Below are 6,000 nucleotides of genomic sequence, written 5' to 3' on the forward strand. Positions count from 1 at the left end.
GGTGCAACTTTAAGCATGACCATCTCTACAATTTCAAATTCTATATCTTTTCTTTTAATGTCAGCGTAGCTCTTTTGTCGACTTTGGGCGGTTTTCAACCGTTGTTGAATTTGGATGATCTTCTCCGTAGTTTCTTGTATTATCTTCGGACCCGTAATCTGTCTATCCCCCACTTCACTCCAACAAATTGGAGACCTACACTTTCTACCATAAAGTGCTTTAAACGGCGCCATCTCAATGCTTGAATGGTAGCTGTTATTGTAGGAAAATTCTACTAACGGAAGGTGCCGATCCCAACTGTTTCCGAAATCAATAACACATGCTCGTAGCATGTCTTCAAGCGTTTGTATCATCCTTTCACTCTGCCCATCAGTTTGTGGATGATAGGCAGTACTCATGTCTAGACGAGTTCCTAATGCTTGCTGTAATGTCTGCCAGAATCTTGAAACAAATCTGCCATCCCTATCACAGATAATAGAGTTTGGTATTCCATGTCTGGAGACAACTTCCTTCAAATATAATCGTGCCAACTTCTCCATTTTATCATCTTCTCTCATTGGCAGAAAGTGTACTGATTTGGTAAGACGATCGACTATTACCCAAATAGTATCAAAACCACTTGTAGTCCTTGGCAATTTAGTGATGAAATCCATGGTAATGTTTTCCCATTTCCATTCCGGGATTTCGGGTTATTGAAGTAGACCTGATGGTTTCTGATGCTCCGCTTTGACCTTAGAATACGTCAAACATTCCCCTACGTATTTAGCAATGTCGGCTTTCATACCTGGCCACCAAAAATGTTTCTTGAGATCCTTGTACATCTTCCCCGTTCCAGGATGTATTGAGTATCTGGTTTTATGCGCTTCTCTAAGTACCATTTCTCTCATATCTCCAAATTTTGGTACCCAAATTCTTTTAGCCCTATACCGGGTTCCGTCTTCCCGAATATTAAGATGCTTCTCCGATCCTTTGGGTATTTCATTCTTTAAATTTCCCTCTTTTAAAACTCCTTGTTGTGCCTCCTTTATTTAAGTAGTAAGGTTATTGTGAATCATTATATTCATAGATTTTACTCGAATGGGTTCTCTGTCCTTTCTGCTCAAGGCGTCGGCTACCACATTTGCCTTCCCCGGGTGGTAACGAATCTCAAAGTCGTAATCATTCAACAATTCAATCCACCTACGCTGCCTCATGTTCAGTTGTTTCTGATTAAATATGTGTTGAAGACTTTTGTGGTGGATATATATAATACTTTTGACCCCATATAAGTAGTGCCTCCAAGTCTTTAATGCAAAAACAACCGCGCCTAATTCCAAATCATGCGTCGTATAATTTTGCACGTGAATCTTCAATTGTCTGGAGGCATAAGCAATTACCTTCGTTCGTTGCATTAATACACAACCGAGACCTTGCTTTGAGGCGTCACAATATATCACAAAATCATCATTCCCTTCAGGTAATGACAATATAGGTACCGTAGTTAACTTTTTCTTCAACAATTGAAATGATTTCTCTTGTTCATCCTTCCATTCAAATTTCTCCCCTTTATGCGTTAATGCAGTCAAGGGTTTTGCTATTTTGGAAAAATCTTGGATGAATCTCCTGTAATAACCAGCCAGCGCTAAAAATTGGCGTATGTGCTTCAGTGTTTTCGGGGTTTCCCACTTTTCAACGGTTTCAATATTTGTCGGATCCACTTGAATACCTTCTTTGTTCACTATGTGACCGAGGAATTGAACTTCTTCCAGCCAAAATGCACACTTTGAAAATTTAGCGTACAGTTTTTCTTTCCTCAACAACTCTAGCACTTTTCTCAAATGTTCTTCGTGCTCTTGATCATTCTTTGAGTAAATAAGTATGTCATCGATGAAAAAAATGACAAACTTGTCAAGATATGGCCTACACACTCAGTTCATGAGGTCCATGAACACAGCTGGTGCCTTAGTCAACCCAAACGGCATAACCATAAACTTGTAATGACCGTAACGCGTCCTGAAAGCAGTTTTCGGAATATCATCCTCCTTCACCCGCATTTGATGATACCCAGAACGTAAATTGATCTTCGAATAAACTTACGAGCCTTGTAGTTGATCAAATAAGTCATCGATTCTCGGTAGTGGATAGCGGTTCTTGATGGTAAGTTTGTTCAACTCTCGGTAGTCGATACATAACCTAAATGTACCATCCTTCTTCTTGACAAACAAAACAGGAGCTCCCCACGGTGATGTGTTTGGTCGAATGAAACCACGCTCTAAAAGTTCTTGTAATTGGCTCTGAAGTTCCTTCATTTCGCTAGGTGCGAGTCTGTATGGAGCACGAGCTATTGGTGCAGCTCCCGGTACAAGATCTATTTGAAATTCAATGGATCGGTGTAGAGGTAGTCCAGGTAATTCTTTCGGAAATACATCGGGAAATTCTTTTGTGACGGGAACATCATTGATGTTCTTTTCTTCGGAATTGACTTTCTCGATGTGTGCTAACACAGCATAGCAACCTTTTCTTATTAGTTTTTGTGCCTTCAGGTTACTAATAAGATTTAACTTCGCGTTACTCTTTTCTCCGTACACCATTAAGGGTTTTCCTTTTTCTCGAATAATGCGAATTGCATTTTTGTAACAAACGATCTCTACTTTCACTTCTTTCAACCAGTCCATACCGATTATCACATCAAAACTCCCTAACTCGACTGGTATTAAATCAATTTTAAATGTTTCGCTAACCAGTTTAATTTCTCGATTCCGACATATATTATCTGCTGTAATTAATTTATCATTTGCTAATTCGAGTAAAAATTTATTATCCAAGGGCGTCGGTGAGCAACTTATTTTAGCACAAAAATCTCTACTCATATAGCTTCTATCCGCACCCGAATCAAATAAAACATAAGCAGATTTATTTTCAATGAGAAACGTACCCGTAACAAGCTCCGGGTCTTCCTGCGCTTCTGCTGTATTAATATTGAAAACTCTTCCGCGGCTCTGCCCATTAGTATTTCCCTGATTCGGGCAATTTTTAATAATGTGACCCGGTTTTCCACATTTATAACAGACTACGTTGGCAGTACTTGCTCCGACACTACTTGTTCTGACATTACTCGTTCCGGCATTATTTTTTCCTTTAGTTCTGTTATACATTGGTCCGTAGACCTCACACTTTGTCGCGCTATGACCATTTCTTTTACACCTGTTGCAAAATATTATGCAGAACCCCGGGTGATTCTCTTCACACCTTTGGCATTGCTGTTTCTGATTATTGTTGTTGTTGCGGTTGTTATTGTTGTTGGGACGATTATTGTAATTGTTGTTATTGGGACGTTTGTTGTAGTTGTTGTTGTTAGGATTGCGATTGTTGTTGTTGCGATTTATGTTGCGGTTATTGGGATAGTTGTTGCGATTGTGGTTGTAATTGTTGTACTGGTGACTCTTGTCACTGTTTTCCTCCCACTTCCTCTTGAGTTGTTTCATGTTGGCTTCTTCGGCCGCCTGTTCTTTAATTCTCCCCTCAATCTGATTTATGAGTTTATGAGCCATTCGACTTGCCTTCTGTATGGAAGCGGGCTCGTTCATATTTATTATAAACATTCCATATTAATTGATTTCTTTGCGAGGTTTTGACCTCTATATGAGACGTTTTTCAAAGACTGCATTCGTTTTTAAAACAAACCATAACCTTTATTTTATTGACAAGGTTAAAAGGACACCACCTAGATTATCAGAAATGATAATCTAAAAAATATCACACTTACACACTACCAATACATATTGGTTTACAATATTAATATGTTACAACAAAGTAAATTTTGAATACAGTTTTAAACAATATAATACAAGCATACTGACTCCAAATCTTGTCCATATATTAGCATGCAACATCGGAAGCTCTTAATAATCACCTGAGAATAAACATGCTTTAAACGTCAACAAAAATGTTGGTGAGTTATAGGTTTAACCTATATATTTATCAAATCGTAATAATAGACCACAAGATTACATATTTCAATATACATCCCATACATAGAGATAAAAATCATTCATATGGTGAACACCTGGTAACCGACATTAACATGATGCATATAAGAATATCCCCATCATTCCGGGACATCCATCGGACTTGATATAAAACTCGAAGTACTAAAGCATCCGGTACTTTGGATGGGGTTCGTTAGGCCCAATAGATCTATCTTTAGGATTCGCGTCAATTAAGCGTGCACTAATTCTCAAAATTAATGATGTTCCCTAATTCTTAGGCTACCAAGCAAAAAGAGGCATATTCGGCTTCGATCATTCAACCATAGAAAGTAGTTTCATGTACTTGTGTCTATTTTGTAAAACATTTATAAAGCTGCATGTATTCTCATCCCAAAAATATTAGATTTTAAAAGTGAGACTATAACTCACTTTCACAGATTTTTACTTCGTCGGGAAGTAAGACTTGCCCACTGGTCGATTCACGAACCTATAACAAATATGTACATATATATCAAAGTATGTTCAAAATATATTTACAACATTTTTAATACGTTTTAATGTTTTAAGTTTATTAAGTCAGATGTCCTCGTTAGTAACCTACAACTAGTTGTCCATAGTTAGATGTACAGAAATAAATTGATATATATTATCTTGACCCAATCCACGACCCAGTGTATACACGTCTCAGGATAGATCACAACTTAAAGTATATATATTTTGTAATCAACCTCAACCTTGTATAGCTAACTCCAACATTACTGCATATAGAGTGTCTATGGTTGTTCTAAATAATATATATAGATGGGTCGATATGATATGTCAAAACATTTGCATACGTGTCTATGGTATCTCAAGATTACATAATATATTAGAATACATGTATAATACAATACAAGTTAGCTAGGATATGATTTGTATAGAATTGTTACAATATTTCCCGTAGCTACAACAATCAAAAAATATCCAATCTTGTTTTACCCATAACTTCTACGTTTTAAATCCGTTTTGAGTGAATCAAATTACTATGGTTTCATATTGAACTCTAATTTATGAATCTAAACAGAAAATGTATAGGTTTATAGTCTGAAATATAAGTTACAAGTTTTTTTTGTAAGAGGTAGTCATTCCAGTCGAAAGAACGACGTCTTGATGACCATTTTGAAAAACATACTTCCACTTTGAGTTTAACCATGATTTTTGGATATAGTTTCATGTTCATAAGAAAAATCATTTTCCCAGAAGAACAACTTTTAAATCAAAGTTTATCATAGTTTTTAATTATCAAACCCAAAACAGCCCGCGGTGTTACTACGACGGCGTATGTCCGGTTTTACGGTGTTTTTCGTGTTTTCAGGTTTTAAATCATTAAGTTAGCATATCATATAGATATAGAACATGTGTTTAGTTGATTTTAAAAATCAAGTTAGAAGGATTAACTTTTGTTTGCGAACAAGTTTAAAATTAACTAAACTATGTTCTAGTGATTTCAAGTTTAAACCTTCGAATAAGGTAGTTTTATATATATGAATCGAATGATGTTATGAACATCATTACTACCTCAATTTTTGTGGATAAAGCTACTGAAAATGAGAAAAATAGATCTAGCTTCAGAGGATCCTTGGATGGCTTGAAAGTTCTTGAAGCAGAATCATGACACGAAAACAAGTTCAAGTAAGATTTCCACTCGAAATAAGATTGTTATAGTTATAGAAATTGAATCAAAGTTTAAATATGAGTATTACCTTGTATTAGAAAGATATCTTACTATAAATAAGAAATATTTCTTGAGGTTGGATGATCACTTTACAAGATTGGAAGTAAGCTAGCAAACTTGGAAGTATTCTTGATTTTATGAAACTAGAACTTATAGAATTTATGAAGAACACTTAGAACTTGAAGATAGAACTTGAGAGAGATCAATTAGATGAAGAAAATTGAAGAATGAAAGTGTTTGTAGGTGTTTTTGGTCATTGGTATATGGAGTAGATATAAAGGATGTGTAATTTTGTTTACATGTAAATAAGTCATGAAT

Source organism: Rutidosis leptorrhynchoides, chromosome 6 (assembly GCF_046630445.1).
Source record: "Rutidosis leptorrhynchoides isolate AG116_Rl617_1_P2 chromosome 6, CSIRO_AGI_Rlap_v1, whole genome shotgun sequence".
Taxonomy (NCBI): Eukaryota; Viridiplantae; Streptophyta; class Magnoliopsida; order Asterales; family Asteraceae; genus Rutidosis; species Rutidosis leptorrhynchoides.